General features: G+C 40.8%; 1 protein-coding gene and 1 long non-coding RNA gene across 3 annotated transcripts in view; one reads left to right on the top strand and one right to left on the bottom strand.

Moving 5' to 3' along the window:
* The window catches only part of atp8b1 (ATPase phospholipid transporting 8B1), a 145,063-nt gene that overhangs the window by 35,818 nt on the left and 85,027 nt on the right, over positions 1 to 24,218 (top strand). The window lies entirely within an intron of this gene.
* Positions 1,121 to 23,279, bottom strand: LOC148152208 (uncharacterized). Its single transcript, XR_015758120.1, has 4 exons — positions 23,085 to 23,279; positions 6,086 to 6,249; positions 3,070 to 3,177; positions 1,121 to 1,180 (listed from the first exon to the last, which is right to left on the bottom strand). It is a non-coding gene; the product is annotated as an uncharacterized LOC148152208 (long non-coding RNA).

Genomic DNA, 24,218 nt, shown 5'->3' on the forward strand with positions numbered 1-24,218 from the left:
TGGCCAATTTACCTAACCTGCACATTTTTGGATTGTGGGAGGAAACCGGAGCACCCGGAGGAAACCCATGCAGACACTGGGAGAATGTGCAAACACATTGAGGTTTATAAAAATATATATGGTAAATAAACAAGATGGGTGAATCCAGAAATAGAGGGCCTAGGTTAAGGGTGAGAGCAGAAAAATTTAAAAGGGACCTAAGAAGCAATGTTTTCATACAGAGAGCGGTGTATGTATGGAATGAGCTGCCAGAGGAAGTGGTGGAGGCTGGTACAATGACAACATTTAAAAAGCATCTGGATGGGTATATGAATAGGAAGGGCTGGGCGGGATATTGGCCATGTGCTGGCAAATGGGATGAGATTAGATTAGGTTAGGATATCTCGTCAGCATGGACGAGTTGGACCGAAGGATCCGTTTCCGCGCTATACATCTGTAACTCTAATCTTTTCACTGATTGCAGCAACTTGTTCCAACATCCTTTAGGGGCAAAAAAAAAGTTGCCTTTCACCAGGGTCAAAATTGGGCAAAAGGGAGGCCAGTGACATGGTGCAAAGGAATAATTTATTTTCTTTACCAGAAAATGTTGTTCTTTCTGCTTCAACACAAAAATAGTGTTGTTGAGGAAGCTTGATTTCAATTTCTCTTTCTCATGGCTTTCCCTCGACTTCTGGTCATTTCTTTCTTCAGAGACCAGATTGACCTTAAGAAACCCTCCTAGAGACCTTTTTGAAAGTGATAACTCAATCACTAGTTAAGTTGGCTGACTTAATAGGAAAACACAGTCCAGGAGCTAGCCAATAATGAAGTGTAATTTGATTGCAGGTAAATATTTGGTCAGATTTACTTAGTGAAATGATTCAACATGGAAGAAAGAACCAGCTGTTATAGCATTTAGGTAAAAACAAGGACTGCAGATACTGGAAGCCAGAGTCTAAATTAGAGTGGTGCTGGAAAAGCACAGCAGGTCAGGCAGCATCCAAGAAGCAGGAAAATCAATGTTTCGGGCAAAAGCTCTTCTTCAGGAATATAGCATTGAGAATGGTTTGAGTGAATGTTGCTGGGAAAAACTAATTGTGCAATTTCTGTGTAATATTCATGTTCATAATGTTGCCTAAAGCTGTTTTTCTGCTTTTCCCCTGGACATTCATCCTTCACTTTCCTGAGTATGGGTTGCTCACTGAAAAGGAAGGAAAAAAACACATTACAATGTACCATTGTTCCAAGTTCCATAAATCAAATGAAATGTCTCTACTGTAATAAGCTAGCAAGCCAATCAAATTTTCCCCTCAATATTTGTAACGTAGAGGTGGGCAATTTGACACTTCTGCTTGCTTAGCTTCCTCTTGATTGCATTTTTCTTCCAGCAGAGAAAATATTGTGAAACTATCTATTTTATAGAAGTCTTCAATGCTCTGTGCAGACTCATTTTCTCCACTTTTCAAGACAACTTATTGCAACTTCTTCCAGGAACAAAGAAGTGTGAGGAGAAAAATTAAACCAGTTTGGTCACAGAAATTGCTTGTTGGAGAAAAATTTTACCTTCTCCATCTTATGGCAGTGATCTTCAACTTGCACTACAGATACATTTTAAAAATAAAAATTCTTTTTCAAAAGTCCGTGCATGTAACTGATTTTCTATATGTGAATCATTTCAACATTGTGATAATAAAATGTTTGTGGAAGATTTTATTATAGATTTATTATCTTTACATTTCCCAGCCTGCAAATAAAGCAACTTGCCCACATCCTGGTCAAAAGAAATTTAGTCAAATATTACTTGCTGTTGGAAAGTGCATGTTTCAGGGGCCATTTTGGACTCTGCTTTAATGAGCAGCTTGTCCTCTTGCAGCCTGCCCCACTGTTGAACAGCCCTTTGACGATCTATCTCTGAGCTGCTGAAGGGCTAGTAATGCCTTTTGAACTATATACAGCTGCAAGAGTGAAAAATTAAGGATAAAAAATAAAAGACTACAATTTTCAGGTGTCCTGCAAACTCCAAATCATAAACAGAAAGGCTGGAGGACTCTAAGTCTCGCAGTGCCTGAGAGAGAAATAAGAGTTCGTGTTTCAAGTCCAGTGTGACTCTTCTAGAGAATGATGGGTTTTATGCTGTTGACCGTGTGGGCTACTGTTTATAAAGTACATAAGCAGAATATTCAATGCTGTTCCTCCAGCTTGTGTTGGGCTTTGCGGGAACACTGCAACAGCCTAGGGTTTAAATGTTAGCATGAGAGAAAAAGGCTGGCTGATTTACAACTGTTTACACCTCCTAACAGCATCTATTCAAATATTCTTTTATGACCAATAGTGCTTCCTTTGTCTTATGTGCTCTGCACTCTCACCATTTGTTCCACTCACTGTTTATCCCTTTGTTTAACATTTGTAAAAACCATCATTTCCCAGACCCTTTCAGTTCTGAAGAAGATTCATATTGGACATGAAGCATATCTCTATTGCTCTCTCCACAGATGCTGCCAGATTTGTTGAGTTTCTGCAGTGCTGTTTTTATTTCCGATCTCCAGCATCCACAGTAATTTGCTTTTTATTTTATCTAAACCACAAGGGATGTTTTCAATCTGAAACTAATTAACGCGATCACATTAGCGTTGATAGCAGATTATGTCTAGTCAGTATTGAGTCATTCCTTGGACATTCCCCAGAAAACATCCTTCCTTTATCAAATACTTTAATGAAGCAAAAACCTGCATTTGTCTAGTATCTTTCACAGTGCCAAAACATTTGTGTTTCACAGGCAGAGAATCATTTCACAAGTTCCGAATGCTACCGGTACGAGCATAAAATCCTGTGAAGAAAAAGTAAAATTCATAACATTTTTTTTTTGTTGCTCCTAATTTGTAGGGAAGTATTATTAATCATAAGAACTCTCTGCTCTTGAATCAAGAAGTGTCTTGGATCTTTATTATCCAGTTCAACAGATAAATGATCATAATACCTCCACAAATTCCCCTTGGTATTGCACTACAGGTTAGGCCATATTTTGTTTTGTAGAGTGGAGGTTGTAAACATGACCCTCTAACCTGAAATGTTACACATGAACCAAGTTACCATTTACACTGAATGACTTGAAGCCACTGAAGCTCAGGCCTTTGAGAAGGAGCTGTTGAAGCGCTTCTGGGACATTCTTGCTCTTGCTGCTTTGTCCCCTTGAGTCAGCTGCAAGAACAAGGAGATTATTTTAAATTAACCATTATGTGTAATTAAAATCTTCTTTCAGGGTCTTAATTTAACATTTACCTTCAGGTGCTGTATCATAATGACATGACCTTTGCAGCATCAAAATTGTATTCAGCACACCGCTTATTCAGACACATCTACAGTCTGTCTGATCATTGTGGAAACTAAGTGGGATGAACTTGATGTCAAAGCTGTTGACTTTGTGTGTATGGTCAATATAATGAGATTTATTTGTTGCTTTCTTTGCTTGTGGCATTTTAAATTATAGAATCACAGTCATACAGCAAGGAAACAGACCCTTCAGTCCAACTAGTTCACGCCAACCATATTCCCAAACTAAACCAATCCCACTTGCCTGCATTTGGACCATATTCCTCCAAACCTTTTTCTGCACGTTTACTTATCCAAATGTCTTTTCAATGTTGTAACTGCACCTGCACCCACCTCCTTGCAGTTCATTCCATGTATGAACCACTCTGTGTACAAAACGTGCCCTTCCTGTCCTTTTTTTTTTAATCTATCTTCTCTCACCTTAAAAATTAAGCCTCCTAATTTTTAACACCCTTACTCTCAGGAAAAGACCCTTGCTATTCACCTTATTTATGTCCCTCATGATTTTATAAACCTCAACAAGGTTAGCCCTCAACCTCCTATGCTCCAGTGAAAAAGGTCCCAGCCTATTTTAATAACTCAAACCTTCTGTTCCCAGCACCACTTGGTAAATCTTACCTGAAGCCTCTCCAGTTTAATAATATCCTTTCTATAACAGGGTGACCAGAACTGCACACAGTACTCCAGAAGAAGCCTTACCAATGTCCTGAACACCTGATAAGTGTTTCTGAACACTTTACAATCCAGTCCGTGTCATTGCTAAAGGATATCTTCCTTCCCAAAGTGACACTTGGATCACTGCCCACCCTTACGATTCCTTCTGTGGTCATCTGATTCGGTCATTGTCCCTTCTCTTCCATTATCTTTTTCTGCATTCACTTTGCACATATGTCCTTTACTTCCCAACAAACCACTCCACATCCTCTGCACTTCACAACGTCTGTATTGAATAATTGAGTTGCATCTTCCCCCTCATGTCCAAGTCACAGCATATTGTTTAAGTTCACTTTCTGCAAATTATCCCATTGCCCTTGACTTTACCTCAGAGATCGCTGTATTTCAGTCCATAACGCCCATATTTCTATCCCTTCCCTGGCCATTAACCTTCTGGATTGGGAAAGAGACGATAGATTTCAGTTTCTTTTGGCATCTTATTCAACCTCTGGTATTAAAACACTTCACTCAGTTTAAATTGGGGTCACAGTATTATGTGGGAAATGGGACTGTTTCTTTCATGTTGCCACAATCTCCTTTTTTGTTCTCTTTCCCTACTGTATCCTTTAATAATTTTTGCTGTTCTCTTCAAGTGTTAGATAAATGACGTACCTTTCTAAACTCTGCTTTATCCGTTGGTTGTTTATCCAAGTCTAAACATGCTCTCTGTACAAGTGTTTGTTTCAGTGTGTAACATGGCTAATCCTGAGTACACTAACTTGAATAAATTATTCCTTGTAATTTACTAATCAATGTACTATGTACAAATACATGAATATGCATTTCCCTCAGGCATTCTGATGGTGCAGTTAAATTTGAATGTGTCAATTAATTTAAGAGTTAAACTTTTTTTAAAAAAAACACGTTTATGCAATGTTTTTCACATGTTAAGATCTGACCACAGGAGAACTGAGGGCAATTTTTTTCAAGTTCTCAAACATCATACCTAATAATATGATATAAAATGATTTTTTAAGAAGGAAAGAAGGGGATGACATATCAGTAATATTGTGAGGCTAAGCTCTCAGCAAACTTGTGCCTCTCCATAGGAAGTATTGTTCTTTTTGTGTTTCTCACTTTTATGCGATGTGATGTCAGCCAATCGTGTGTGACTCAGTTTTTAATTTAGTCAGAAATAGTTTAGCATATTTGAGTTCTTGTTTTCAACATAGTGTTAAATAGTTATATCTTGCTCACGACCAATCTGGTTGGGTTGATTTATATTTCAGCACCTCCAATAAACATATAATGATTTGAGCTTAATAGTCATTATTTATAAAATATCTCTGCAACCTTTACAGTTCCCTTTTAGTAACAGATTTAATTAAAAAAACACCATCTGTTAATTGTGGAAGGTCCAAGAATTTTAGTTGCACTAGGGATAACTCCCTGCTCCTCTTATAATAGTACAAAAGGTAGGATCTTTGACTATGTTACACTCAATAAGTACACAATAATGTGTAATCCCTGATGATGTGCTTCAATTTGAAGAGCGTCAAACTTAACAGGAACACAAGATGGAGTCAGTGAGAGAAATGCTCAAACAGTTTTTCGAAGAAATTAACAATCTTGCCATCCATCATGGGAGCTCACTCAACAAAGATTGAAAATAAAAACTGAAGACCTTTTTTTGAATTTGTGGATAAACTTGCCAAGCCATTAGGGTATGTGTAAACCTTGTCTTTCAAAGAAGTATAATGATACAAGACTCTGTGCTTAAGTTGAGATACATGACTCATTCTCAACTGCTGCAGGTTTTAGTCTACTGATTGAGAATCTAGTATGAAGAGCGCTAAAACTGAGGTTGAATAAAAATTTTGTTTGTGAGTTGAAATTAACTAATGGCGCGATGGCATGAAGAGTGCAATCAGATGAAATGAATTGGATAGAGTGCCTCTTGAAAAATCATAAGCTTGTTAAAAGTGAATATGCAAAATTGCCAATGGTAAATGCAAATGATATCTTTGTCCAGATCCTCCGTACAAGAGGCAGCATTAAACCGATCACTTGCAGGACTACTTTACCAAACTGATTGACACCAACACTTGTGCGTCATACATACTTTTCCCCAATTCAATGAAGTTGGGCATCCATATAATTTCTTGTTCCTTTCTCTTTCATGGAGCACTCCAGCTTCCATCTTTAAATGCTTCATTGCTATTAATCACCAGCTGGTTCAACATTCTTGCAGCGTCCAAGTGAAGAGTTTATGAAGCTGGACACATGCTTTAAAAGAAGAGCAGAGTACAGTGAATGATGGAAACCTGAAATACAAAGGAAGTGCTGGAGCAATTCAAGCAACATATGTGTTATTTTTACGATGATTACCATTGGACTCCTGTTTCTCTCTGCTCAGATGCTGTCAGACTTGCTGCATTTCTCCAGCAGTTTCTGATTTTATTTTTTTTTAAAAGGTCAGTCAGGATGTCTTGGAAAAATAGATCAAAGAACGACAGCACTTTCCAAGTCCATATCCTCTACTGCACAGAAGTATAATGCTTGGGAATTAATTAGCTAAAGGTTCAATTCCAAGCCCCAAACTTGGAATTGTATTGGCATTCCTTCATGCTGCTTGGTCAGAAACCTGGAGCTCCCTTCCTGTCAGCACTGTGGGTGTAACCACAAGGCATGTATTGTAGTAATTTTAAGAACACATCACCACCATATGTTTTGAAGGCAGTTAAGGATTGGTAATGGCTGTTGGCCTTGCCAATGATATCTCCACATCATGAAAGAAAAAGACATTTTTTTGCACCTTTCGATTCAGCAGCTGTCATATTGCTAGTAACTGGTGGGAAAAGTAACTTGATTATCGACCAAACACTGCAGATGTTGGAATCGTAGGTAAACAAGCAGGAGGCTGGAAGAACACCGCCAGCCAGGCAGCCTCAGGAGGTGGCGAAGTCAATGTTTCAGGTGTAACCCTTCAGGACTGGCGGTGGCTGTAAGGGGAGCTGCAGCTCCCTAATACCCATCCCCAGTCCTGAAGAAGGATTACACCCAAAACATTGACTTCTCCACCTCCTCCTGAGGCTGCCTGGCTGGCTATATTCTTCCCGCCTTGTGCCTTGTGCTTGTCTATGGGGAGAAAAGAAATGAGCAGAGAGCACTGATTTTTGTCTGCATTTGACAATGTGGGCCAAGTAACTGACAAATTGTGCTAGAATTGCAAACCTGAATACAGTAAAAGAAAGCTAAGTCAGAAATGAGGTAGAAATTTAAAATTCCAGGAATCCACAATTGAAAGGTGATTCGAAACTCTTCCGAGACGTGCAACAGTTTCAAAAGAAGCAAAGTGAATGGAGATTTTTATTTTTGGATAATTCTGAACACAATGCATTCATGTCAAATCTGCATAATTCTGCCATTAGCATGAGACCCAAGTGGAAAAACAAATGAACCGCTTAAATTCTGAAAAGAGTGGCAATTGAGACATGCATATTCTGTAATTTAGTTTAAAAAAAGTATCACATGGAATGAAAGGCAAAATTTGACAAAAAAAAATTATTTTAAAAGTCACATCCTTCTGCGTTACAACAAAGCAATATACAAGAACAGAAGTTGGTCATGGGTTTTGCTCCATCATTAAATATACAAGATATATGTGAACAATAAGCTTAGTATCCCAGCTCTGGTTATGCCTAGATTTATTGTCTTGAAGGTGGTGGCATGGTGTCATTGAATTGCTGCATTCCATGTGGTCTAAATATATTCCCAGTGAGGTCGGAAAATAATCCCTATCAGAAGATGCCACTTGAAAATGGGTTGCTTTCAGGAAAGGGACTGTGTGCAATGAAGTTTCCAACTATAGTGCCTATAAAAATAAAATACAAATTCAGCAAGTGGTCGACAAAAAGATTTTCTGTTCTCTTATCAGGGTAAAAACATTTTGCTTGCTGCAAACGTTGGAAACAACAGTTCGGTCGTACCAATGCCTTTGTCTTGACATGTTTTAACATTGAAAATTATCCCAATGATTAAATCTGACAGTATTGCAGCAAGGTAGTATTAGGAAGGTCACAGAAATGTGGTCAGAAAGGATTGAGGGTGTTTCTTGTGTGAGGAAAAGGTGGGCGGGCCACTGGTGTTTAAGAAGTAAATCCCAGAGTAGAAACAGATGAAGGATAGATTAATTTTTAACTAATTTTATTGTTATATAGATTTTGAATGATAGTGGAGCTGGGCATTAAAGACAAACCACATGATTACTTCAAGAACCTTGCGTTGCTTGAAACTACTCAGCAGTATCATTTGGCAGTGGGCCAGGGTCAAATTTTATAATGCTTCCATCCCTTATATGCATGAAATCATAATTACTGGTAGGGTAGAACCTCCAGTGCAATTATGTCTTTACAATAATGTGCACACAATATTCCATCTGTGACTTAATACAACTTTTATAAAGTTGGTTAAGACTTCCTTGCTCCTATACTCTACACTAGTCAGCAGGCCGGAGGCTGGAAGTACACAGCAAACCAGGCATCATCAGGAGGTGGAGAAGTGTAACCCTCCTTCAGAACTGGGCACAGGTGTAGGGGGAGCTGGGGAGAAATGGCAGGGGCCATATGGTGAAGTGGAGGTAGGTGAAGACAGGTAGAGCGTACAACTAGGTTGGTGAATGAAAAGAATGAATCCGATTAGAGAGAGGGAATAATGGAAGGGAGCAAGATGGGCTGGGGAAGGAGAACTCTGTGTTGAGTCCTCCGGGCTGTAGGCTGCCCAGATGGAAGATGAGGTATTGTTCTTCCAATTTGTGGTTTGGTTTGTTGTGGCAATGGCGGAGGCCAAGGATGGTCATGTCTGAAAGGGAGTGGGTAAAAGAATTTAAAATGGGCAGTGACTGGGAAGTCAGGGGCTGACTGGATCCATTCATCAAATTGACCAACCTGGTCGTATCCTCTACCTGTCTTCACCCATCCCCACTTCACCACCCTGCCTCCACCATGCGCTTTATCTGCAGCTCTCCCTACACCTACCCCCAGTCCTGAAGAAGGGTTACACCTGCAAAGTTGACTTCTCCACCTCCTGATCCTGCCTGGCTTGCTGTGTTCTTCCAGCCTCCTGCCAGTCTATTTTGGGTTCCAACAGATGCAGATATTTTTTGTCTCTAACCTATGTTCTACACCCCCAGCTAAAGAAAGTAAGCATCCCATGTGGCTCCTTCACCACCACGTCAATCTATGTTGACACCTTCAGGGGTCTGTGGACTTGTATATTAAGATATCCTTGTACCTCAGTACTCCCTGGGGACCTACCTTACATAGTATGTATCCTTCCCTTATTAGACCTCCCAAATGGAACACTTCACATTTATTGGAATTAAATTCCATCTGCTGTTGCTCTACACAACTTATCAGCCGATTGACTTGTTATGGGGACAAGGTTTCAAATCCTAAAAATGAGTCGAATGACAATTATTGTCAATGGTTCACCCTTGTCCCACAAGCCTCATCCCTGATGAAGGGCTTTTGCCTAAAACATTGATTCTCTTGCACCATGGATGCTGACTGACCTCTGCTTTTCCAGCACCACACTCTCGTCTCTTTTGTTCTGGGCAAGACTTTCAGGTATTATACTGGTGAACTGTTCAGACTTCAGCGTTTATCTCTGTTTTACTCACCACAGATGTACCCAGAACTACTGAGTTTTCTTCAACGTTTTGTGTTTTTTTTTGTTAGGAATGAACGTCCTCTCTCCGCCCATTATTATCTCCCAAGATTGAAGTTTTTGCTGCTTTAGTTGCTTGCTAAACAATTGAATTTTGAAGGAGATCTCATTTTCAAAATCAAGAGTGGGCTGGATGTGGTAGATGGAAAGAAACTGTTCCCAAGCATTAAAGAAGCAAGGATGAGAGCAAGTTTTTAAAATGATCTGCAAAAGAAGCAGGGATGAAGTGGGGAAAACCTTTTTCACTCAGCAAATATTTGGAGTATAGACTGCTTTCCCTGAAAATATGGTGGAAACGGGTCCAATTAAGATATTGAAGAGGGTTTGGATAGATATGATGTAAGGGTATGGGCAGGAGATGGGCATTAGGTTATGATGCTCATTTAATGGCTGCGGCAGGTATGATGGGCCAACTGGCCTCCTCCTGCATTGTAGCATTTCTGTGATTCTATGATTTTTCTGACATTGTTTTAGGAGATAAAATGAGTTCAATCATTGGGCCTCACTAAAATACTACAGTCATCCCAACCAAAGCAAATGGAAATTTTGTTACCATTGTTGAGCAAACAATGCCCCACCCACATTGACATTCAATGTCAGCTGCTTTTCTCTGCTCACAAAGAAGGGTTCTAAAATTAAAGCTTGAAAAAGAGGGTTAAGCTTGGCTGTTTCCCCTGTACCCAGGATCCTGTCAGTCTTTTCTACGGCCTTTGTGTTACCATAGAAATTACAAATTACTCTCTTTTGGTTATGAGTTCCATGGGTAACAGGAAATGGCCAGTCCAGTTGGTGGGGGTGTGGGTGGAGTTAAAAAGTCAAGTAGACCCAGGAAGGCTGTTGTGATGCAATGGTATCCCTACCTTCTAAGCCAAGAGGCCCAAGGTTCAAGTTACACCTGCTCCAGAGATGTATTATAACATTGTTGAGCAGGTTAATTTAAAAAAAAAGCAGACCCAGGAGGGCTTTTAGAGTAAAAAGAGGATTAAGCCAACCCAATCTTTACCCCCCCCCCCCACCCCAATATGTTTTGATGATTTACGTTGTACATAATTGGCTTTCCATATAAATATTGAATTAGCTACATGCACGTTTTTAACTGGTGGTGGTTAGTAGTTTTTATTAAGATGCAAAGGAAAAAATTCATGGTGATTTTTGGTGGTAGGAAACTTGATGAATTGTGCGTGTTTGCACTTCAGGGTATAGAGGGGAAAAAAAGCAGACTCATTGGCTCTTGTGGCACAGTGATAGTGTTGCTAACTCTGGGACCAGGAATCTATGGGATTTAACATGGCAAATAGACATCCTGAGAAAGTGGAATTCTTGACAAGACTGCAGATACTGGCAAGTATGTGTTAATGCTTCAGGAAATAATAAGAGATTGTGGAGTTTGTGGAATTAATAACATTATGAACCAAAGGAAGCTACTGACTGAACCAAATCTGGATCTCGAGAAAGCCATAGAACTGGCCCTTTCCCATGAAAATGTGCAAAATAAGACTCAGGTGTTAGTTAGCAGTACCATCTCCAGCCCTGGGCAAACCCATACTGCTGAGCCAAGTCCCTAGTGGACAATACATTGTTCCCGCTGGTTGCCAAGGAAGAGTGATTGGAGTCTGATAGTTGCCACGCATCAAAGACTTGTATGAAGAGTTGGCTGGAGGGGTCACATTTTCTAAATTGAATATGAACCACATCTACTTCCAACTGGAGCTTAAGGGGTTATCCAGAAAGTATACCAATAAATACATACTGAAAGGAGTGTATGAGCACAGTCAGTTGGTTGTTGCTGGTTGTTTTTGGCTTGTGCCATCTTTCAAAAGATAATGGAGAACATCCACCAAGGGGTGCCCAGAGTGGCCATTTATCTCTGTTTTAAAATATTGGACAGTACAGGACCTTCGGCCCTCTATGTTGTGCCGATCTTTTATCCTATTCAAAGTAAAATGTAGATTAGTTTGTTCTATCATCCATGTGCCTATCCAAGAGTTTCTTAAATGTCCCTAATGTATCTGACTCCACTACCAATGCTGGCAATATATTCCATGCACCTGCCACACTCTGAGTAAAGAACCTTCCTCCAATTACCTTAAAATTAAGCCCCCCCATGATAGATATTTCCACCCTGGGAAAAAGTCTCTGGCTATCCACTCTATCTGTGCCTCTCATCATCTTGTACACCTCTATCAAGTCACCTCTCCTTTTTTGCTCCACTGAGAAAAGCCCTAGCTTCCTCAAACTTTCTTCATAAGACATGCGCTCCAGTCCAGGCAGCATCCTGGTCAATCTCCTCTGTACCCATTCAAAAGCTTCCACATCCTTCCTATAATGTGGTGACCAGAACTGAACACAATATTTCAAGTGTGGTCTCGCAAGGACTCTATAGAGCTACAGCATAACCTTGTCATTCTTAAACTTAATTCCCCAGCTAATGAAAGCCAATGCACCCCATGCCTTCTTAACAACCCTATCAACTTGGGTGGCAACTTGGAGGGATCTATGGATATGGATCCCAAGATCCCTCTATACCTCCACATTGTCGTAAATCCTGTCTTTAACCATGTATTCTGTATTAAAATTAACCTTACAAAGTAAATCACTTCGTACTTTTCAAGGTTGAACTCCATCTGCCACTTCTCAGCCCAGTTCTACATCTTGTCAATGTCTCGTTGCAACCTACAACATCCCTCTACACTATCCACAATTCCACCAACCTTTGTGTCGTCGGCAAACTTGCTAACCCACTGTTTCACTTTCTTATCCATAATGTATAAAAAGCAGAGGTCCCAGAACCGATCGCGGTGAAACGTCACTGGTCACCAAGCTCCAGGCTGAATACTTTCCATCTACTACCACCCTCTGTCTTCTATGGGCCAGCTAATTCTGTAACCAGACAGCCAGATTTCCCTGTATCCCATACCTCCTTACCTTTTTTGAATGAGCCTACCATGGGGAACCTTATCAAACACCTTGCTAAAATCCATGTACACCACAGTATATGCTCTATCTTCTTCAATGTGTTTTGTCACATCCTCAAAAAATTCAATAAGGCTTGTGAAGCATGACCTGCCCCCCTCAGAGCCATGTTGACTATCTCTAATCAAACTATTTTTTTCCAAGTTATCATAAATCTTCTCTCTCAGAATCCTCTCCAATAATTTGCCCACTTAAGACTGACTGGTTTGTAATTCCCAGGATTATCCCTATTCTCTTTCTTGAACAAGGGAAGAACATTTGCTGCTCTTAAATCATGTGGCACTACCCCAGTAGACAGTGAGGATGCAAAGATCATCACCAAGGGTGCAGCAATCTCTTCCGTTGCTTCCTGTAGTAACCTAGGGTATATCCCATCCGGCACAACGTAGAGGGCCAAAGGCAGGGATTTATCTATCTTTTTGGTTTTTTTAAATTTTTCAGCACGTCCTCCTTCCTAACATCCACCTGTTCTAGCATATCAGTTTGTTTCATGCTGTCCTCAGAAATGTCAAGGCCCTTCTCAATCGTGAATACTGAAGCAATGTATTGATTAAGGACCTCCCCTACCTCCTCCCAATCCAGGTGCAAGTTCCCTCCACTACCGTTGATCAGCCCTACCATCCTCTTATTCTTCATGTAAGTGTAGAATGTCTTAGAGTTTTCCTTAATTATACCTGCTAAAGCTTTTTTAATCTTTGGAGCTACTGCAAAGGAACTTATGAAGAGTTTGAAGGAGGTCACCCAGCTAAAAAGGGAAAAATCTGTGTTCCATGTAAACAAGATAATGTATCTCAGGTAGAGTTGATGAGGACGAACTATACCTTATCAAAGAGAAGGTGAAGTCCACAAAGACTCCAACTCCAAAGAACACAATGGAGTTGAAGTCTTTCCTAGGTCTCAGAAATGACTAGGAGAAGATATGGGGCACGTAAGGAGCTCTGACAGCTCTCCAGGAATTTTGGGAATTATCTTAAAATTAGATCTGTCTCATATGCGGTCAAAATGGGAGAAGAAGATCATCAACAGTGTTGGGGGGAATAAAGAGAAGAAAGCTGAAAATGTGTTGCTGGAAAAGCACAGCAGGTCAGGCAGCATCCAAGGAACAGGAGAATCGACGTTTCGGGCAGAAGCCCTTCTTCAGGAAACGTCGATTCTCCTGCTCCTTGGATGCTGCCTGACCTGCTGCGCTTTTCCAGCAACACATTTTCAGCTCTGATCTCCAGCATCTGCAGCCCTCACTTTCTCCGGGAATAAAGAGAAAAACCATGTTGACCACCTCTGGTGGGAACCCTCCACAGGAGGGTTTGAAATTTTCTCAAGTGTGTTAAGAAGTGTTGTAAATCCATTTAAAATGGGTTCAGTCGATCAATGTTCAGAGCCGCACGAGTCCTTGCACATGGCTTTAAAACTGCAGGTTGCAAGCTTCTGATTTAGGAAGCTAGAACCAATTCTAACACAGTAAGCATGACTGACTGACTGACTAAGTCAGTGTTTTTAATATTTCTTTATTTTGGACAGTTATTCACGTCTTATAATATGATCAATATTTAATGTCTATGATGTTTAGTTTATAACCTCACTGAGGACTACAGAAATTCCCAAGTTTACAAGGTATTTCTCATGATTTTCTCTTGGCTGCCAGATTTGCATTTCTCTTGGTCAGTAAATTGAAAATTGATCACCTTGTCCTCTTCGACAGTTTTACTGAGATTCTGTTGCTTGAGTTTCCTGAAATGGTGTCATCTGCCTTTGAAATGTAACTGAGGTTCCAGCCCCAGCACAACTTGAGCAATCTCATCTAGCCAATAGGGGACCTTGGCTATTTCCTATTACCAAATTCTGTCACAATGCTGTACACTTGGACATTTGCTCCTCATGCTCAGATTTCTTCTTGAAGTTCATATACACAACATAGTCTCCTGTACACGATGCTAGTGATTCACCAGTCTGTTGGTCACATCTTAACGGTCTCAATCTTTGAGGAACGCCTGCTGTCTTGAAATATTCAGCAGTTGGGCAAGAGTAAACATATCTGTCTCTGATTTTAACAACTTGTCCACAATTAATGCTCACTGATAGGTTCATCCCTCCCTTCTTTAATTGATAACAACAGCTGCACTTCTGAAATCTGAAGTCACTGCCCAAGAGACATGGGCAAAGTTATAAACAGATTAAATTTCTTTGCTTATTTATGCTTATATCCTGGTGTGGAAATAGTCAGGTTTTGCATACTAGCCAATCTTGAGTCCCCTTGTTTTCCTAATTTTCCTTTTTCTTTGCTTCATGAAATTCAATGTTCCATCGATTTTCGACTTGTATGCGGAAGGGATTCTATTTCCCACCAAAAGAGAAAATGCTGGAAAATCTCTGCAAGTCTGGCAGCATCTGTGAGGAGAGAAAAGAGCTGATGTTTCGAGTCTAATTGACCCTTTGTCAAAGCTGGGATTCTATTTGTCTGTTATGGAAATTGATGGTATTAGCTCACAGATGGAGTAATGCTGTTAAAAGAAAACTGCCATTTCCTGATTCTGCACGATTGTTTCTTGAGCTTTCATCTTTAGTCGACCCACATGTTCTCTTTGCCATTCTGTTTGTGTTCTGTTCACCTTGGAAGTTATACTCATGTCATGCCTTTAATCACATGTTATCTGTTTTGTTTTTTAAAAACAAAAAAGTTCCTGTAAATACAGTCAGAAGCACTTTTCAACTGCGTCACCCAAAACATCTCAGTAAAAATCATGAGGCTTGCACCAGATTTGCATTTTCTGCCCTTCCTACAGGAATTGAAAGTTTGGAATTTGATCATCTGTCATGGCTTCCTCCTCTGTCTGAGTTGCATAACCACGTTGGGAGATACCCAAGCTGAAATTATCTTGTGCATAGGAGGAAGTGACTATATTTTTTTTTGTTTTAAAAATGATGTATCGTCATCTGGTATTGGCGTCATGTTTATTCTTTAGTGTGTGATCATGTTGCAATAGATGCGATCATTTAGTCTGTTAACAAAAGGGGAAACATCAGAGCTATTGTGCGTGCAGTATTATGTTTCAAAAACATTTGTGTTTTGTGCTTTTCACAACCTTTTTGGGTTTCCCAGAGTGCCTTATGTCCAATGGAGTGCATTTGAGCAATGGTGCCTTTCTGTAATGAAGGAAATGAGGAAACTGGTTTACATGCAACTTCTCACAAACTGCAATAGATCTGTTTCTTTTGTCATGTTGATTTGAAGGTTAAATAATATACCCAGGGCATTGTAGATAACACTTTTGTTCTTCAAAATGCTGCTCTGAGATCTTATATCAAATCATGGAATTGATGGTGCTAAAGGAGGCTATTCAGCCCATCTTGTCAGCAGGTACTGGAGAACCATAGAATCCCTACAGTATGGAAGCAGCCCATTTGAGTCCACACCAACCTTGTGAAGAGCATCCCACCCAGACCCAAGCCCTGTAACCCTGTATTTCCTATGGCCAACCCACCTAATTTTGTCCATTCCCTTCCTGAAGAAGGGCTCATGCCCGAAACGTCAATTCTCCTGCTCCTTGGATGCTGCCTGACCTGCTGCGCTTTTCCAGCAACACATTTTCAGCTCTGATCTCCAGCATCTGCAGTCCTCACTTTCTGTGCAATGTAGCATGGCCAATCTACCTAACCTGCAAAGCTTTGGACTGAGAGAAAACTGGAGCACCAAGAGGAAACTCATGCAGACACCAGGAGAATGTGCAAACTCCACCCTGACAGTTACCTGAAGGTGGAATCAAACCGAGGTCTCTGGTGCGGTGAGGCAGCAGTGCTTCCACTGAGCACGCATGCTGCCCACATATTCAAATAGAAAATTCATTTTCCTGTCTTTTTCTTGTAATTTTCAATATTCTTCCTTTGTCCACTTCAGAAGGCAAACTGGGGGTCTTGGTTTCAATATCTTACTGGAAAGAGTGTACCATAGTGGCATCGCACTCTGTGTGTTGCAGTGAATAATCAGCATTCATTCTTGTGCTGAAGTCTTGGAGTTGGACTTGAAGCCAGAACATTAAGTCAGAGGGGGAGTCCTAAGCTCTGAGCCATAGAGTTGGAATATGGCCTTCAAATTTGTTCAATGGTTAGCTAAGATAATGAATAATCTTTTGCCTCAACTCTACTGTTTGACCAAATATCTTAATTCTCTTGATACCAAAGACTCCGCTGTGCAGCAGGATACAGCAGTGGTACTTAAATGTGGCACCATCATCAGGGGGATCATTTCAGGTTCATTCATCTTCCAGGATGAAACTTTTGGGGTGGGGAAACAATATATACTTGAATTGCATTAAAAATTCAAAAATAATAAATCATTAGTTCAACCAGTAATCAATTGAAATGTAAATTTAAACGCAAAACAAGTGTCAAACATCAAAGCTTTGCCAACTTTTGCCTTTCTGTTTAAAGAGGAGAGAGAGAGACTGAAAAAGCATGAATCCAAATCCACCAGACAAGGGAACGTAGAGAACATAAAAAACCTAGAAAATACAGCATAGTATTCGGCCCACTATGTTGTGCTGAGGATTAACCCTAATATAAAATAAAATAAAATAACCTAACCTATGCTTCCCTCATTCACTGTCATCCATGTACATGTCCAGCAGTCACTTAACTGTCCCTAATGACTCTGCTTCCACCACTACTGCTGGCAACGCATTCCATGTGCTCACAACTCTCTCTATATAAAGAACCTATCTCTGACGTCTCCTCTATACCTTCCTCTTAACACCTTAAAACTACGACCCCTCGTGCCAGTCAATCCCTTGCCTGGGGAAATGTCTTTGGCTATTGACTCTATCCATGCCTCTCATTACCTTGTGCACCTCAGTCAGGTCACCTCTCTTCCTCCTCCTCTCGACAAAGGAGGCAACTGGAACCAAATGAAGTCAGAACTCACATGAATGTGGGAGTCGGAAGTGAGTTGACTTTCAGTCTGGGGTATCCTCCTCTTGCAGCCTGCTTTACCCCATCTTTCTCTCGAGCTCTTTCCATCTTTTTCTCTCACCTTCCCTCTCTCCGCACTCCTATCCTTCATCTTAATCTGCTCCCTTCTCATTGAAGAAAACAGTGTGTGAGGCTTTGTGCACGAAGTAGTCTCCATACTTGAAAATAAGGAGTCTAAAAAAGAAAATAAATTTCACCAGGGAATGAATAGCCATGAGCAGCAAAACTACTTCAGAAAGTTGTTGAAAATGCAATGCTACCCTAGCTCTCTGCCAAGGGATTGCCATAGGACTCTGAATCCACCTTTAATGTGGCCTACCAGTCTGACTTCCAGTTATGGAATCCCTGAGAGATGCCAAACCAGTGGCTCAGTGGGGCTGAGGCTGGTGCCTTAACTGTATGGCTGGAGCTTCCGTCCCTTCCCATAGCAACCTGAAGCAGACCCTGTCCATCTGCTCAACCTTTGGCAGTGATCTGGTCTGCTGTCCCTGACCAGCAAAGCAAAGCTGCTCCAGGCCCCTGAACGTCTCCTTGGCCCTGATTTGCAATGGGCAACCTGATACGCAACTGACCCTCAACCAGATCTACCAGTCCTTTGCCAAGAACCTTCCCTTCTGCTGATGCCAGAGATCTGCAATGAAAACTGAAGGCCTCTTGTTTCCAGAGCTGGTCTGCATACTTGCTGCCATGGTTCCTCTGGTCACAGGCTGGTTCTCCCTTGCATTTGCTATGATTTAAGCAGCAGCACACAAGGGACAGAGAGGGCCAGAATTGGAGGAGCACCTCTTTGCTAAATCTGCATGTGAAATGTAAATTAAAGCTGGTGTCAACCTGTATGTGGTCCATTGTCTATCCCAGGGGTACCAATGTCAAAGCCTCTTCAAAGATTATCTCCAGCATCTGCAGTCCTCACTTCCTCCCAATGACAAAGCCACGTAAATTAAATGCTCAAGAGCAACTAGGGATGGACAATAAATGCTGGCCAGCTGGTAAGGCCAACATCCCACAAATGAGTAAATAAAGAAAATGGCTTCCAATTGACCACCTATTCAACTCGTCATTTATTGAAAGTGGACAAACTGGTTGATCGTGCAATTTAAAAAGAAATCATGAGAGATTCCAGGGCCCCTCTAAATGGGATCATAGATTACAAAACTGAGAAGGTTGTAGTAAACCTGCGGAGCCTCCACTGGAATTTTGTGTCTAATTCTGGGCACTGCGGATTCTGATTGTAAAAATGCAACGAAAGTTCACCAAGATGGTTCTAAGGTAAGTACTTCAATTATGTTGATCGATTGGACAGCTTTTGATTGTTTCCCTTGGAGAAGAGAAAATTGATGGAGATGTGATGGAGGGGTACTTCAAATTGAGGTGACTGGACTGAGTAGATTGGGAGAAACTGTTCTGATTAACACAATGATCAATTGTGAATAGATCATGTAACTTAGGTGGGCGTTGAGGTGCTGTGGACAGGCTATAATTCAACCGTGTGAGTGTGTATATATATTGGACCATAACCTGTAAATTCATGGCCCCACTTAACATCCACTAGATAGGAGATCAACCTTCGTCCGTGTAAGGTGACATGGAATGTTTGCTGATTAGTACCAACTTTTCTGTGCGCCTCTGTGCCTGGATGTTTTACTTACTTTGAAAGCATGTGTCCCTGATCACTTGTCAGAATGCAGGAGGAACTGATTTCCCAGACCCAAGACGGTGCTGCAGTTTGATCAGACAAAGTGTGTTACTTCATTTGAAGTGAGATATTTCACAGCACATTGCATGAAGAGCTTTGAAGTTACTGCAGATTGGCAGATCATAAGCTGATGAAAAGCAAAATACAAGTAGTTCTTCTGAAACGTGATGGTTTTGTCTCATGCAACCCCATATTATAGAAAAATCGCACTTTTTACAAACAGCACTTGAAGAGTTGGCAATGTAATCACATTACAGCCTGCACATGTTTGAAAAGTTCACGTTTTAGAAACAGTGTCCCAAATTTGTCAATCGTGTCATAGCAAATTCGCTAAATGAAACGCATGTTAGAACATAGAATAGTTCAGCACAGTACAGGCTTTTTGACCCTCTGTGCCAGCCTTTTAACCTACTTTAAGATCAGATTAACATACATATCCTTCATTGTACTATCTTCATGTGCCTTGCCAAGAGTCACTTAAATGTCCCTTATGTATTTGACTGTTCTACCACTGCTGGCAATGCATTCCTACACACACCCACCAATCTGTGTAAAGAACCTATCTCTGACATCTCTCCTAAACCTTCCTCCAATCACCTTAAAATGATGCCCCCTCATGATAGACGTTTCTACCTTGGGTAAAATGTCTCTGGCTATCCACTGTATCTATGCCTCTCAACATCCTGTACACTTCAATCAAATCACCACTCATCTTCCTTCACTCCACTGAGAAAAGCCCTAGCTCACTCAACCTTTCTTCTTAAGACATACCCTCCAGTCCAGGCAGCATCCTGGTAAATCTCCACTGCACCCTTTCTAAAGTTTCCACATCCTTTCTATAATGAAGTGACTAGAACTGAACGCAATATGCCAAGTGTGGTCTGACCAGGACTCTACAGAGCTGCAGGATGACCTCGTGGCTCTTAACCTCAATCCCCTGTGTTATAGTAGAAAGACCTGAACATGCAGTCTCAGCTAATGGGCAAATGCTGTAAAGATTTGGGTCAAACAGTATTGGAATTTCGAAAGGGAGAGGAAAAACCCTTGATGTTGAAGGTCCATAATCTTCAATCAGAACAATGAAAACTTCAGGAATTTAGTAGGTTTTGAACATTTACTGAGTAATGAAAAAACTGAGAGGCTGATTATGCAATCTGGTTGAAGATAGGAGAGGTTAGATATCACAATCTTCTTTGGCCTTGCATAATTAATTTTAATTGGACGAACAAAGGAATATAAGATAAGTGTGGGTGTAAATGGAGATAAAATGGGGATGCAGTGGCCCAGGAGTATAATTACTGGATTGTTAATCCAGATCCCCAGATAACATTCTGGGGTCCTGGGTTTGATTCTTACCATGGCAGATGGTGGATTGTGAATTCAATAAATATCTGGAATGAAGAATCCAGTGATGTCCATGAAACCCTTGTTGATTGTCAGAAAAAACATCTAGTTCACTAATGTCCTTAAGGGAAGGAAACTGCTATCCAGCCTAAATGTGACTCCAGACCCACAACAATGTGGTGACTCTTAACTACTCTCTGGGCAAGTAGGGATGGACGATAAATCCTGGCCTAACCAGTGACTTCCTCATCCCGTAAACAAAGGAAAACAAACAGGATAATGATCAGTAGCTACGCTCCAAGAAAGGTCAAGTTTTGAACTGAAATTTTTAACGAAGAAACTTGATCTTTTCCCAATTTGAGGTGAGGGGGACAGAGCTGGGGATGGCTAGTGAAGTAGTAGAAAGCCACATTGGAATGGCTCCCTTGCTGCAGGAGTGTGATCCCAGTGGTGCGCTAGAGACTGGATCAGCAGCCAAGTGAACCGAGGTGGGAAGCTGATCCACATAAATTCGAAGTGGCTGTAATGTGTTGCTGCAATCCTTTGGCAGCCTGGAGCACGACGCGTGTTTAAGGCTCATTATCACAGTCATTGTCAGAGAAGGGGCCTCCTGTAGCAACCTTCTGGAGGGCTTTGCTCTCTGGGTGTGGTCTATGCCTCAGCCATCACAAATTGTCAATCGCATGTAACTGTGCTAAGGGCACTTCCCTACCTGCCTTTACAGCATCTACCCTCTCGTAAACAGAGTTGACAGACCACTCCTGTGGAGAAATGGTAAGCTGGTTCTGTTCCCAGCAAGTCCAGGCATTCACTTTATCACAACGTTGCTGCCTCGAGACTGACAGTAAAATATGTTGCTGAGCGCCTGGATAGCTGTCAAGTCCCTAACTGAAATATGAGGTCCTGTTCCTTCAACATCTTTGGAGCCATAACATTTTCTGGGCTTTGTGCTTTTGAGATTTTATTTGGGCAGGACTCTTTTTTTTTTTCTTTTTCATTTACTTATTTTGGAATTGTCAGATGAATACTCTATTTGAACCTTTGTATGAAAGTCCTGTTTGGAACAAGTTTTTTTTTGAAGAACATTTCATTTATACATTGTCCATCTCAATAATGGCCCACCCTCTGCTACACCCTGAGAAAATAAACCTGCCAGTAACTATACAAAAGCATTTTGTTCCTTTTTCCAACCTCTTGGTTTTATTTGTTTAGATATTGTCTAGTGAAGGTGATTTATAAAGATGCAACATTTACTTAGGGGAGTGGCTGTTATTGCAAAATTCCACGGTTCAGGATATATCTGAAAATTTTGCAGCTGTTGATTTTCAATTTTGATTATTATTTTGTTAAAGAATTCTAAGTGAGTCACATTATTGAGATAACATGATTGCAAAGTGCAAAAAAAAAAATTATTCTTGAAGCTTGTGCTTTGTGTTGTGCTTGACTTATTGGTTTTTAAAACTTCTTCAAAAAAAAGGATTTTAGAAAAATCGCTGTTGAAATTGTATTGTGTCACTATAGTCTTATCAGACCATAGCGGCTGCTCTTTCATTCGAGAGAAGCTGCCGCTTTGGTGGTGATTTAGCCTGAGGGCCACCAGACATAAGGTGAAGGAAGAGGTTGAGAGGGGGAGTCCTTCATGGTAATCTCAAACTGGTGATGGGAATTGAACCACGCTGTTGGCATCGCACTGCTCTGTAAACCAACAATCCGGACAACTGAGCTAAACTGATTCCCACTGGTGGAAACAACCGGTCCATCATATGCTGTGTTGGACATGGCACCATAAAGGTATGAACCCACTGCTTGCTGGTGGAGTGAGGAATTTTCCTTCATGTTAAACTCAACAACTGTAATTTCAGGAAGATGCTGCAGTAATTTATTTCTTGTACTGCAGAATATAAATTCTGTTCTCCAAGAAACTGTTTAAGGATGCGCACTGTGGAAATGAGCCAAATGTTATGCTCTGAGTTGTGCCTGGCAGTCTTACCAGTTGGATTCGCCACTTGGTTTTGCTGATTGATGTTTAATGTCACTGTTCACAATTCAATGTTTTCTTTCAAAAAAATCCATTCTGCACACAAGGAAACTGAAATCACCGAGCATTTGCCAATAATGAATGTAATCATGTGTCGCAGCTGACTGACAAATAGGTCAATGTTTCACCTCCAATATTGCAGTCACTTATCACAGAAAATTGTCCCGATATCCATAACTAGCATTTTACTAAGTGTATTACTTTGAAACTTTTATACCCCTTCTGAATTAGAGTACAAACCAACAGGTTTCTGGTGCATACCTTCAGACAAGGATTCAAATTCTGCTTTTTGGCAATTGGGCTGAAAAATTGCATCGGGTTATGCTTTAGTACTGCTCCATCCATTTGGCAGGAGCACGGTATATGATTGGCATGTCTTACCTGGGAAGTCAGCTCTTATGCATTGGTAGTATCTCTACCCCTGGTCCAGAAGTCATAGGTTTAAATTCCACCTGCTCCGGAAGTGCTTCTGAACAGCTTGATTGAATATATTTTTAACATTGTGCTGATGTTGGAACTTAGTTTGGACTGATAGAAATTGCAGACGTTGGGCAGTGTTATCTCAATGTGTTCATTAACCAGAGACTGGACATTGCAGCCACCAGAAACCAATAAGATATTGCCTTGCCCAAGACTGACCAGGAACCTTTGTCAGCATATGAACCTTTTGCGTCAGAAAAGCATGTGTTCATGACTGCAAAATGACAGCAAAGCTCTGATTATTATAGAGACTAAAATCAAAAAAAGGTTTGGATTTTGAGTTACGTTTATGTACATGAAACCACTTGAGTGAAGTACCTTCAGAAGGTACAAAGGTGTGTTTGTTCTCAGAAGTGGGTAAAGGAAGTGAAACTATCCAACTGAATTAAGTTGAGTCTGAGGTGTGCTGTTGCCTCATCGTGTATAGATGGAAGATGGTGTTGAAGCAGATCTTTAAGTTGTCAGTATTTTATTCCTCTGTTGGTTTAATAAAAAAAAAGGTAAGTGCCTTTGTGATTCATTTTGCAGTCAGCATAGTTGAATCAATATTTAAATGTAATGACATGCTCCCCTCGAACTATAGATTAAATAATGTAGCCATTTCATTCCTCTGTTACTTCAGCTAATATTGTTTACTGTGTTATCACAAATCTAAGTGCAAATATGGTAGGGGTTCATTCACTCCTTTGAGGGATTGCTCAGGGAACTTTGTTTTAATGTTTACTTAAAATACTTGGATTCCACATTGAATTTTGAGCTCTGAGTTTCACTTTGTATTCATACTGTTTCCTGTTGAGTGTTAGCTAATTTTTAACTTGCACTCGCTCACACTCGCTCTCTCACACTCGCTCTCTCACACTCGCTCTCTCACACTCGCTCTCTCACACTCGCTCTCCCACACTCGCTCTCCCACACTCGCTCTCCCACACTCGCTCTCCCACACTCGCTCTCCCACACTCGCTCTCCCACACTCGCTCTCCCACACTCGCTCTCTCACACTCGCTCTCTCACACTCGCTCTCTCACACTCGCTCTC

Source organism: Chiloscyllium plagiosum, unplaced genomic scaffold (genome assembly GCF_037043375.1).
Source record: "Chiloscyllium plagiosum isolate Xiang-an unplaced genomic scaffold, Cpla_swu_hap1 HiC_scaffold_1, whole genome shotgun sequence".
NCBI lineage: Eukaryota > Metazoa > Chordata > Chondrichthyes > Orectolobiformes > Hemiscylliidae > Chiloscyllium > Chiloscyllium plagiosum.